At 41.3% G+C, this 13919-nt stretch overlaps 1 pseudogene across 1 annotated transcript in view; it reads right to left on the bottom strand.

The window, feature by feature from the left end:
* The window catches only part of LOC306929561 (paired box protein Pax-7-like), a 68292-nt pseudogene extending 54932 nt beyond the window's left edge, over positions 1–13360 (bottom strand). Inside the window, exons 1-4 of the transcript in view lie at positions 13219–13360; positions 11879–12114; positions 11116–11260; positions 10364–10492 (exon numbers count right to left, since the gene is read on the bottom strand). The product of the transcript in view is annotated as a paired box protein Pax-7-like (transcript). The remainder of the gene's footprint in view (positions 1–10363; positions 10493–11115; positions 11261–11878; positions 12115–13218) is intronic.
* Positions 13361–13919: the final 559 nt, after the last annotated feature.

Genomic DNA, 13919 nt, shown 5'->3' with positions numbered 1-13919 from the left:
TTTCTCATTTCCTCTGCTCTGTTTGGAACGATACTTCTGTCTAATAAAGAAGAGAGACTGCAATCCCACAGGGCGCTCTCTCTGTCAGCCAGGAGTTCTGCTTGCTTCCCCTCTGGACGGCTCCATGATTGTCCACTATATACAGAGATAATTCTCACTGACCAGGATTCATTACAACAGCAAATCTAAGAATGATCTGCCCTACCACAGGCTGAGCCAACAAACTGGGCAAATCTAAGAATGATCTGCCCTACCACAGGCTGAGCCAACAAACTGGGCAAATCTAAGAATGATCTGCCCCATCACAGGCTGAGCCAACGAACTGGGCAAATCTAAGAATGATCTGCCCCACCACAGGGCTGAGCCAACGAACTGGGCAAATCTAAGAATGATCTGCCCCACCACAGGGCTGAGCCAACGAACTGGGCGACTGGCAGAGAGAACTGCCCCAGAAAAGAAAACAAGAAACAGGCCCTCCCAGGGCCCCCCGACCCCCCCCCCCCCCCTAAACCAAATTGGATTGTCAATAACGGCCCACAGACGTTTTGTGAGAAGTGGGAGAATAAAACAATGGGAGCTGAAAATAAATACTCCAAAGCCCACGATGATGATGACTCCACTTGGTAAACTATAACACTATTATTGATCGTCTTCTCTCTCGTTTTTTTTTTGTGTTTGTTTGTTTAGAAAAGCCTCATCCCCGCTAATAGCTGTCTGAGAGTGTAATCTCTCCCCTTGTCCTCCCCCATCTCTCCTCCCCCTCCCCGTCCCCTATTGTGCAGGCTCCTTTCAGCGCGCCTCAAATAGTTTAGGTCTCAGTGTCGCACTGGGGGTACAGAGCATGGGACTGGCGGGCCAATTGTGTTGCTAATGTTGACACCTGCCAGAGCGGGGCTCTCGCTCGGGCCCTATTTGGGGGCCCGGCGAGCTTCATGCGAGCTGGGATGCTCCCCCTCTTTAGCGAGATTAAGTGCGGGCTGCTGGGGGTCACAAATCACTGGACTCCCTCTGATGTTGTGAGGCACCGAGCCAGAGACGAAGAGGGGAAGAGAGGCTGAGGAGAGCGAGAGAGAGGGGACAGAGGAGGGAAGAGAGAGAGGAAGAGTGACAGTCTATTGTCTATACTGAAAAGGAAGGGGAGAATGTATCTTCTTGGCTGCATGACTACTGTGCCCCATTCAAAAAATAAAATAAAATAAAATTAACAATGTTAAAATAATAATAATAATAATAATATATTTATATTTTTTTTACTGTGGCTGGATAGCTCTTCCGTGAAAAGCATGAAGTAAAATTTCCCTTGCCAGCTCTGTTAAATTACTGTAACTATGATTATTTGAAGACAACCACAAGTCATAGTCGTAGTCAGAATAGTTGCTTCAGATGATGATTTGTTCCAAAGTCATATTGTAAATAGGAAATAATAGGTATCGTCCACAGGTTCACCTCATGAAGATTCACAAGTGTGGCTTTGCATTTTGTTTCACTGCTAATGACATAACTGGTGTACTTAGCCCATGGCTACACCACAACACTGGGACCCACTGTTTCCTACATTTTGTTTCAAAACATTTGTTTTTAAAACATTTCCAAAAAAAGCTACATTAGTTTTCATGAATTAATACCAAATGAAACGATTCTTCCAGGTAATTTCATTAATGAATAAAGAATAATGTAAGAAATTCCATAAATTAGAAAACAAATGTTTAAGAAGTATAGTGAAAATAGCCTGTGAGCTTATAGATCTGCTATATTTTCACTAGTTTGGGTCCCCGGGCAAACCATTTTTTTCTTTTGGGTCACAGGCTAAAAAGTTTGAGGAAACACTGCTCTGGTATAGATCAGTGTTTTTTTTGGCAGCAACTTAGATTTTAGTTTTAGTCATAGTCTCTTGAATAGTTTTAATTTAGTTTTAGTCACAGCCGATCTAGTCACAGCCGATCTACAAGCTCACAATGTGAGCTTGTAGATTGGCTATTTTCAGCATGCAACCAAGTGTAAAAGGACTCTTGTCCACGTCCCTTCCTGACATTTTAGTCTAGTTTTTATTTGTTGACGAAATTGTCAATATATATAGTCTTAGTTTTAGTCATCACAGCATATAGTTTTCATTTAGTTTCCATTTAGTTTTCCTCAGTGAAAAAAGGTAGTCGACGAACATTGTTTCGTCTTAGTTTTAGTCGACGGAATCAACACTTGTATATAGACAGCTCTGAAACAGCACACAATGTGAGTCTAAAACTCCTACATATATATGAGCACACAGCCACCTTTACTCACCAATAATAACATAAGTAATATCTGTTCATGCGAGGCCAACTAAATTGCTGTTAAACACTTAAGCTTTTGGAGAGAAAAAAATGTTCACCATAATGCCATGATGCATCTCTCTCTCTCTCTCTCTCTCTCTCTCTCTCTCTGCAGATGTACATTAATGCAGGGAGGCAGCAGAGATGTGATTTGCAGCAGAGAGCACCCTCTCTCTCTCCTCTCTCCCTTTAAAAAGCTGCTGCTGTCCGGGCTGATCGTGTCAGTTTGAAGGCCCCTATTCAAAAGTATTCATGCATCTTGCCTTTGAGGCACAATGGCCGCTATAGTTTATAAACTGTCTGCCCGGTGCACCCCAAAGGCTTTAGTTCTCATTGTTTTCCTGGCCTTAATAAACTTTTTGGAGGAGTTCATCAACTTGCAGCCTGAATAGACTAGATGCCGGCCCCCAGTCTCTCAAGGCAAGGACATAACAGAAGGGTCTCTTTTCTCCTGCAGTCTCTCTTCCTTTTCTAAGTGTCTCTGTGTGGGTTCAACAATGGCCAGAGAAGGCCGTCAGACATCACAGGGCTTCTTCTTCTTCTTTTTGTACCAATACAACGAGAAAATTATTCAATAAAAACAGAAAGTGCTTTCTTTAAAAAAAAAGAAAAGAAAGGGAAAAAGGGGTGTTGGGGGGGATTGCTGACAATTGATTAGAGCAATATGAAGGGGTGTGCTAATTCAAGCAGCATGATGTGTGAAAAGAACGTTTATACAAATATAACATACACGCGCGTGCACGCACACATACACACACACACACACACACACACACACACACACACACACACACACACACACACACACACACACACTTTGTGACTGAGTGACTTTGGCATAATTGACAAAATGCTGCAATTGAAAATGAAATTAATTGAAATACAAAGTCAGTGCCAAATGAAAATATATGAAACTATTGAAGTTAACGATTGAAACATTTACTATATAAATCACGATAAGCATGGCTATACCCTGTTTAGTCCGCTGGATCTAAATGGCCATAAGTAGGCCTAATAGCGGGGAAAAGCCATATAGGCTATGCTTATAAATAAAAGCCCATGGCGGTTGGCTGTCCAATTCAACACAACACCACCGTCCGTCAAAAACATGCGCTCAGTCATCCTCCATATGCATCTGCATGCTGACCGAAAAGTGCTGGAGAAAAAAAAACCTCCTTATTGGCTCCTATTGGCTGGCCCTGACCGACCGCCTACTGTTTCCCCCTGCACCAACACACACATGGCGCGTTTTAACACCCTAATTAGATGTGACAAGTTCAACGAGCGAGTTTGAGAAAAAGGAAAAGCCGGTCAGGTTATGATTTCCGAGTCAGGCTCGCAGGGGAGCTCAGGACAGCTGATTGCTGTCAGCCTCGTTCATCTTCTTACAGCCAATTAAGCATCTTGAGCTAAACCATCCCGTGGCTTTTTACATAACACGTGCATGTGTTATTATTATGTAAATAATAATAATAATAATAATAATAATAATAAAAATAGCACTTTTATTTGGTATAGAATTCCTCATATGGGCTATATGTGAGATTCATGTTTTCGATTGCATGATTGAGGAGGACACAAATGGAAACAAGACAAACTAGGCTTTCTTGGTTTCATCCTTTTAGCAGACCTTGTATTGTAGGCTACTGCTTGTCCATGCAAACTGTTAATGGGCCTACAGTATTCAATCAATCAATCAATTATCAATCATCAATCAATCAATCAATCAATCAATCAATCAATCAATCCAAAATCACACTGTGAAGGGGGCGCTCTTATCATACATCACATTCCGTGGTACACACACACACACACACACACACACACACACACACACACACACACAGAGCTGTGCATTTTTTACCAACACGACACGAGCTGTGCATCTTTTACCAACACGACACACTCAAGAAACATTTACTGGACACCAGTAAAACATACAAAGAAGCTATAAAACACCATAATGCCGCTTTAAAAAGCAGGGTCAACTTTATAGGTCAACTAACCTATCAATCTAAAACACTTAGCAATAGGCCTACTGATGATAATTATATACTGGCTCCCACCCCACCTGTTGACATGAATTATGGCGTGTTGACGGTGCTGCCGTGTCGTGTGGAGAGGAGGGGAGAGGAGAGGAGAGGAGAGGAGAGGAGAGGAGAGGAGAGGAGAGGAGAGGAGAGGAACTTCAACTGAAATGGACATTCTTCATCATGTATTTTCAACTAAAAGCCGGGAGCCCAGTGGAGAGAAGGTGAAAATTGCCGGAATAAAACACAGGCAGAAATGAGAGCAACATCCTGTATTATTGACACGTTGAAACACCCTTCTGTTGTCACAGGAAACCTGGAGGCCAAAGCTTCCTCTTTAATGTGTCTCACATGGTTTGAGAGTTTGAGACCCCCAACCAGACATTATAAGCTCTTCTGGGTCTGTAAAGCTACTGAATTCAATTCTCGATGGCGACATTATAGGCTATAATTAAATAGCCTAGGCCTATCATTGGAAAGTAGAATATGGGTTACCTTTAATACGAATTTAACTTCCTTTTATTAAAAATCTTATAGGTAAAAAAAAAATGTCCTATACCTATATATTCCTATAATATTATGCGAATATAGGTATAGGCCTATGTTTTCAGCGTGAAATGTTAACCTTGAAATGCTGCTATCTGGGCCTTACAATGTGTGATCGTAACCCTAAAAAATAAGGAAAGGGGGAATTGAATCCTTTTAAGTTATTAAGCAGGAAAGGATTATAAACGTCGTCTTTATAAATGAGCTAGAAATCCCCATGTCTTCCGCCGTATACACTGCAGAATTCCCCACAAGAAGCTGGAGAGGGAAGATTGTCCCCTATTTCACGAGACGAGTCCCCATAAGAGATCGAGCGAGGGGGGGGGAAACGTTTTCTAGTGTGCCCAGATAGGGACCGTCCCATCGCCCCACGTGGGGAACTTGCACTTTAATTAATATAGAAGGAAGAGCTCCAGAGCGCATGCATGGCTGTCAGTTGGGGGGGGGGGGGGGGGGTGGATGTAAAAAATCACACCCGTGTGAAGTGAGGGGCGCTAATATATTAAAATCGAACTCATGTTGATAGGTGATGTAATGCTGATGTAAAACAAACGGTGCCAACACAAACATTAAACGCCATTAACAATTAATAAAGAGACAATATGACGTAATGAGGAGGCACATTATGACGTACATTTCCCCTTCATTGTCAATGGCGTTTATACAAAACAAACATTGAACTAAAGGCAAACATTAAACCTGTGTATAGGAGCGCCCCTCAAAAATTGTGACAACTGTAGTGCCATGATGACCATGAATGTTTATTGCTCATGCTATTGGAAACAGAATGCACGTGACTGGTTGAGCTTTTGTTTCATCCAAAAGGAACCATTGAATAAACCTTTTGGAGCATCATCTTTCTTTTATGTTGCTTCACCTGCCCTTGTAGCCTCTCAAGTTACAGGTGAAGAGAGAACACCGAGAGAACACATACATAGCGATATATACCGTCCATAACTCAACTCAACTTAACCATTTCAGCTGCTGTCAGTCAATGTAATTCATTGGATCATTTCAAGTTTAAAACAACGTTGTTCGTCGCATGACACATTTCTTTCTGTCTTTTAGGTGCCTATACCAGAAATGTATTTAGGCCTATACCAATGTTTCATTGTTATACAGTTTGTCTAGCATACATTCATCATTTACACAGAATGGACGTATATAATTATATGTGAATAATGTTTCTGATAATTGCATTGTGATACTAATGGGGAGTTCAATATTGTTATGATTATGATTATGTTTTTTATTATTATTATTATTATTATTATTATTATTATTATTATTATTATTATTATTATTATTATGCCATTTGCAGTCATTTTCAGCCCACGCCCCTTCCATGGGAGAGGCCTATATAGGCCTGTATATACACACCAATGTAAATTCCAGTGAAATGTGGCGCTGAGTGGCTGCGGGGACAGGCGAGGTTAATCCGAGTTTAATGCAGCGAAGCACAGCGCATGCAGGGTCTGGGCTATGATGGAAGTATGTTATCTCTGCCCAACATTTGGGTCTCCCTCAATTTCCACCCCAGCCAAATAGCTGCGAGAAAGAAGTGCAGATGGATGGACTCTCTCTCTCTCTCTCTCTCTCTCTCTCTCTCTCTCTCAATGCCTGAGGAAAAAAACGTTATTAATAGCTAAATAACTTCCCCATACTTTCACTAAATCTCCCTCGCACACTATATTCCAGATGGATTTGTTTGAAGTGGTCTCTCTCTCTCTCGCTTCATTCCCCTGTCCTTCTCATTCAGTTCGGCTTTAGACCCCGAAAATATATAGCTACATTTCATTTCCATAGAAACGCTCTCTCGCTCTGTGCGCATGCATGTGTGTACGTCGGTATATATTTATATATACCTGGAGACGGTTGCCTTCAGTAACAGTGTGGGCATGCGGGTTGACCTTTAATTAATTATCATCATCATAATAATCATCCTCACTATTATCACTTAATAGACAACAAACGAACAATGCTTCTTTTGTGTTGTTGGTTTAAAAAAATCTACATCCATCCGTGGTCATTTAATTGAATATATGCACGCGGTTAAGCCTTATAACCTGCAGCTTTGTATATTATAGCCCATTGTCTGACTGCATTATCTCCCCCCAAATGCTCAGAAATCCCGCCTTGCATGGCCGCTGTTTGATTAGATTAAGAACCTCAGGTAATCCGGCGATTTGCTGAAGTGTCCGTCGTCTGTCGCCATGCATGTGACAGTTTGTTGGATCGGTGTGTGATTCAGGAGACAACATTCGGTGTGTGTGTGTGTGTGTGTGTGTGTGTGTGTGTGTGTGTGTGTGTGTGTGTGTGTGTGTGTGTGTGTGTGTGTGTGTGTGTGTGTGTGTGTGTGTGTGTGTGTGTGTGATTCAGGAGACAACATTCGGTGTGTTGTTTTTTGATTCAGGAGACAAGATTCACAACAACGATATGTTCAGCCTGCTTTTTGCCCGGGCGCAACCTATTGCTCCATTGCCTATATAAATATAGTTCTCCATGTGTGGTCCATGTGTGTGTGTGTGGGGGGGGGGGGTTCCAGGGCTCTTCAAGAAAAATGTATATGCCGAAAAATCCTGATGCCAAAATAGCATCTGGATTATAATCACTTAAATCACTTAAACACTATGCCTATATGCATAGGTCCGTGTCCGAATTCATTTGTGGGTCCTTGACATTAAAAGGTTTGAGAATCACTGTTTAAACTTGGCAATGCACACGGCGTGTGTGTGTGTGTGTGTGTGTGTGTGTGTGTGTGTGTGCGCGCGCGTGCGCGTGTGCGTGCACTGTGCAGGAATGACCCTGCTCGAGAGAAACCATGGTTTCCCGTTGTGAAAAAATAGCATGTTTCCTGAACATGTTCTTTTTTTCCCTGCTTCATTCCGTTATGAAATATGTGTCTATTACAATTTCTTGCAGCGATATGTGATTGCCACGCTGTTCACCTTTAAGAAAGCAAAGATTATATTAGGGGCGGGGGGTGATGTAACCTCAGATTTGTATATATATATTATTATTTTTAATAAATCCACAATACGCAAATAAACAAATAGATAAATAAATAAAGTCTTAAAATCTGGATAAGTAAAAGCATGCGGGGAAAAAAAAGATCTCATGAATGTTTGTGCCCTGCAGGGCGATCCGTGCATGCACTGAGCTCTGCTCTCTGAGATGAAAGTGAAAAGAAATAAAGGGCTCCATTTTTAATCTGCTTTAAAACCTCCTTTCCACACTATAAGAGGGCTGTGCTTGGAACTCTGAGCGAGAGGCTGATTGGGGATAAATACATCTCTACCACCATGATGCCTGCGAGCTATTACACCCTGCACGAACACAGACACCTATTCACAAACGACATACTTACTCTAATAAGTATTAACGTTATTAAACATGCAATCCATCCGGGTGCATCATGGTAGTCTATAAACTGCATTACGGGGAGGGGAGGGGCGGGGGGGACGACTCTTTTAAGAATGCAATTTTGTTCCAATTTTAAACACAAGCGCAAGCACTAAAAATGGAAACGCGATTAATAGCCTATATATGAACGACACTAGGCAGGCATTATGCATGCGGGGCATTTCATATCAACATTAGAGAATCGATAATGATAATGCTAATGACAGGCCTACAGTTAGCGTTTCAACTCATCAATTACACTTGAATTATCAAGATTTCTCTACTGTCTCCCGTACATTTTGACCAACAATTGTATAACATTATAGTTAAGAAGCGGCTACACATGCAGGATACAGGAAAGAAAGTTATAGCAAAAAAGGTAAATATTTCCTAAAGAGTAGGCTACATGTTTTTGTCTTCTGGTTGCATGGTGGGACAGGACAGGAGAATGGGCCGTTTCGCACTGTTAAACGCCTCCTACTCCAACAGGCTATTATTTAATATTACTAAACTATCTACCAGCGGGGAGCACTGAATAATTCATCTCCTTTTATGTCTATTCCTGCCCTTTGTCCAAAGTTCTCTCTCTCTCTCTCTCTCTCTCTCTCTCTCGCTCGCTCTCTCTCTCTCTCTCTCTCTCTCTCTCTCTCTCTCTCTCTCTCTCTCTCTCTCTGAATGAGAATAGACGGTCCTGTATTTCCTTTCCCCGCCGCTTCCCCTGCTTTCCAGGACTTGCTTTTGAACCTCAGAGTCTCTCCATACACTTTAGAAACGCATCAATGAAGTAAAGGTTCATCTTCAAGTTTGGAAAAAAGTTTGGCAGTGTCGTTTCAAGAAGAAGAAGAAGAAGAAGAAGAAGGATCCTTTGTGCACGGAGTCCGATCTAAACCCAATTCACACATGTTTGATGGTCCAAAAAGGGCGACCTTTGTATCGTTTCTGTGCATGCATTCTTTTGCCGTTAGCTATAAAAATATGCATAATATAGTCAGTGTGTAATATGCGCAGCAGAGGCATATATACCTGACTCACACACACGCGCACGCACGCACGCGCACACATGCACAGGCACGCGCGCGCGCGCACACACACACACACACACACACACACACACACACACACACACACACACACACTTTTTTTTTTGAGGGGCGGTAGCCCCTCCTATACACAGGTTTAATGTTTGTCTTTAGTTCAATGTTTGTTTTGTAAACGCATTGACAATGAAGGGAAAATGTATACGCCATAATGTGTAATTTACGTCATATTGTCTCTTTATTGTTAATGGCGTGTTTGCACCGTTTGTTTTACATCACCATTACATCACCTATAATCACACAGACTTTAATATATTAGCGCCCCTCACTCCACACGGGTGTGATTTTTTTTATGTCAAAGCAAACTGCTATATTTGCAGGATTTAAAAGCATGATATTAGTTCTCAACTTGTCCCTTTTTCCCTGCATGGGCGCCTAGAATAGTGAAATAATTTGGCCCGCTTGTAAGCGGACGTAGATCTTCTTAAGTGGTGATCTGTCGCTGACACTGATTGTGAAATGGGTCAACTGTCAGCTGTCGCTTAGAGCTCGTTAAATCAGTGAAAGGGGAATTTGTTACACAAATTAATTTCCTGCAGATAAATGCCCAGGCAGGCTCTCATAAATAATTAAGTGATGATCGGGTAACTGTTGGCTCAGAGTTATAAAGGTAGAATTATATAGGCCTATATATTAGTCCACGGCGGAGAATCTCCCCAGAGGAGGATGTGCAATGCAGCTTTCCATTAAATACCTTCAACTGTAATAATAATAATAATAATAATAATAATACAAACTATATAATTATCTTTATTATTAGGCACATTATTATTATTTCCACAAAATTACGATGAATTTAATTTAATCCATGTAATTGTATAATTTAACAATACACCTATATTATTAACAATAATATACATTAATGAATACAACTAAGTATATAGCCTAATACAACCAATTGGATAATAATAATAATGCAATATTAATGGTTTATTTTGTTTATTATTATTATTATTATTATTATTATTAATAACCCTACCTTTATCCCCCAGGATGCCATCAATGCTGTGCTTCGTCTTTTTTTCTCCATCGTCATCCTTTTTGTCACAGTCATCGTCGTCGTCTTTTTTGCCAAAGCGGGCCCTCAACACGCGACTGATGGAACTCACTATAATGATGATGACGAAAACAAATACAAAAATAAATCGATGATTATATATAGGCCTGAAAAAGGCACATAGGCCTATATATATATATATATATATATATATATATATATATATATAATCAAGTTTAAATGTTCTAATTATTTCACATAATGGAGTATATATATCACTATAGAACAAACGTATCGTGACGGGGGGGGGGGGGGGGGGGGGGCATATTATATAATTGATTTAGTCCACTGGCCAGTGGTCCTTGAGAGAGACCACCTGGAACTCCCAGGTGGTCCCCAGCGAACTGATGGAGAGTTGGTAACCTATTAAAAACGTCTGGGTTTCCGAGGCTTATAGTAAATATAGATCTTGAGAGTGTAAAATCAAACCAAATGGACCCTTATAAGGTTCCATTTGGTTGCATTGTACGTTCGCATGGCATTACTTAATTTACAAGCAGTCTACAACATGTTGGGTCAAATGGTGGTCCGTGGCTGGGCGGCTCATGCCAAATCAATAATGGACCTTGATAATGAAAAGGGTTGAAAACCATATATAATAACCCGCTTCTTCTATATATGAAATGAATGAATGTCCAGGTTTGTTCAGTGATAATAAGAAATGGGGTGCTTACCAGAGGGAGCCTCACCTGAAGGAGCAGTGCTTCTGTCGCACACCCCGTCCTTCAGCAGCTTGTCTCGGATCTCCCAGCTGAACATGCCGGGGTTCTCCCGCTTGTACTCCTCGATCCGCTTCTCGACGTCTGGAGTTGCCACCTGCTTTAGTTTGGAAAAGTGTATGTGTACATGTGTGCGTGTGTGTGTGGGGGGGGGGGGGATGACATAGAAACACATTTTAATATAAAGAATAACTTCACTTCAGTCAGTGATATATACATGAATTGTCAAAATGTCAATTTGAAGAGCATTGCGTGTGTTTTGTTCACATAAAGTAGCCAATATTGTCTGCAGCTCGAGCGGCACAAAACAAGTAGCCTAAGCAGTAAATCCTCATGTCGTAGATGAAAATTATTTTAGTTTTTTTTGTATAGCCTATATAGCTATATGGATATGCTACAGGTAAAAGGCCTATATAATAATATATGCCATGGGTTTCAACCCTTGATATCAGGGTCCATTATTTATTCAGCATTTGAGCCACGGACCACCATTTGATGACATTTTTAGCATCTCCGACCGCAAACTCTATAGAACATTTTGTTAATTGGATTTATAAGGGTCCATTTGGTTACCATGGCTTTCCATAATTTAGCTGGGGGACCACTGGTGGTCCCCGGACCATTGGTTGAAAACCCACTGTGCTACAGGTAAAAGGCCTATATATATGTCGTGGCGCCAGGCCAACGGTGCAGGTCACTGAAGAGAGAGTCCACTCACCCTGGGCTTACTGCCTCCGATGGCCCCGGGGCGGATCGAGCCGGTCTCCTGATACCGACAGAGGATCTTGGAGACGCAACCGTGAGAGACGCGTAGCTGTCGCGAGATTACGCAGGGTCGGATGCCGTGGTGGGCCATCTCGACTATCTTGTGTCGGATATGGTTGGGCAGTGGCCTCCCGTTGATGAACACACCGCCGAGCTGGTTGACCCGGCCTTGGCCCAGCGGGGTTGACACTGTTCCACAATAAACAATGCAAGTCTCATCAAAACTGTCATATCCTGAAAATGTCAAGGCAGAGTGGGTCAAGTTAGGTGTTCACTAGTGGAGAGAATAAAGATCAAACAGTGTTTTTAGACTTGATACATATGATATTATACTGGCAGTATAGGACTTTTTGTATAGGCTATAGCAGCCTACTCTTAATTGTTTCACAAACGTTATACGACTTTGATAATAAAAAAAAGGCATCAAACGTTGTGAAAACAACAACAATTATAATAGAACTGGGCCCTATTCATCGGGCTATAGAATAATGAGCTCAACATTATAATTTAATACATTTTCATCATAGGAGCATCATTGCTAAATTCGTTCGCAGTCATGTCTGGCTGACAGGATGTAAATCTAAAGCACTTCACCATCCAATTTCACATTCAAGAGACACTGAAGAGGGTGCCACTTTGCACCTTGATTATTCCTAGTCATGCTGTACAAATATTGATGTGATCCTTTGAGTCCTCTCGTCGCTGTGAGTATAGTATTATTGCCATTTCCAGCAGCCGGACACTTGAACAAATCCCAGAGCTTTGAGTAACTTGCAAGCTACGTGGGGTTCGTGCGTTTTACTTTAGAGCTCTTGAGCACGAACTGGATGTAATGGGAAAACTGCTCATATAAATGCATGCAAATACAAATTGATCTTTTTTTCCGCGCATGTGTTTAGACATCTCGAATGTCTGGCAACAACAAACCGCGTATGTACCGCGTACAAAAAATAACGATTTGGTTTAATGTAATTTGTATACAACCGATTATGCTATAACAATGTGCTCTATAAATGCAGCATTCAGACAGTTTCCCCTGTCAGTTTTTTTTTATTTCAATACAATACAAAGAGAAAAATACATATATGCGACTAATTTTCATGTTAACAACGCTGTCAAAATAGCTCAACTTGACCATGGTCTATACTTAGCATAACAATGGGTCAATGTGGACTGGTCATCAATTTAGCGGCGACCTATAATGGTTGAATACACACCTTGGATAAGTATCGAATAAGGCTGATTAATATTAAAGTTGATGAGTTGTATAATTCAAAGTGATTGATCGCTTACCTTCCAGAGGGAAGCCAGTGCGCGGGTAGTTCTGGCCCGGCGCAGGGCGCATCATTCGAGGCATAGCTCCCTGGTGCATAGTAGCCATTCTTAGCTACTCACACAACAAAAACACCCGATCTACTTTATACAAAGTCCAGTAAAAAAAAAAAAAAAAAAATCCGCGTGGATGTAAAAAACAAACAAAAAACAGAATATCTTCAAATGCAAAAAAGAAGAAGAAAAGGGGGAAAAAAGTTATCGAAACATATAATCCCAAACGGAGAAAGTTGTGGATATAAAACCTTGTTCCACGGTCAGTGAATTGCCAAAATAAACCCCCGATCAGGGAAGAGTGGGGTACCAACCAGAGTATAGGCTATAATGCAGAACGGGAGCCTATAATATACCTACACTTTTGTGACTGAATAGTGTGTTTTTATATATTCTTTGTCTTGGTATATATGGTTTGTGGTCAGTATAGTTTAGATATTAAACGTCTGGCTGGCTGTGGGTGGAAGTGTAGTTTAAGGGGCCAACTTTAGCGCACGCATGCATGGAGGAGGAGACACGCAGCTCTCCCATAGGCTCAGCAGCCGTTCTTTTATGTGCGATAGAGAGAAGAGAGGGTTTATCCAGAGCTCTGCCCACCAATGAGGACACGGCAAAAACACAGCATCCGAAAGAACACACATTCCACTTTAATTCATCGCTATAATATA

This window comes from Electrona antarctica (genome assembly GCF_951216825.1).
Source record: "Electrona antarctica genome assembly, chromosome: 9".
NCBI lineage: Eukaryota > Metazoa > Chordata > Actinopteri > Myctophiformes > Myctophidae > Electrona > Electrona antarctica.
The sequence above is the reverse complement of the archived record's forward strand: the minus strand, read 5'-3'. Positions and strand labels throughout refer to the sequence as shown.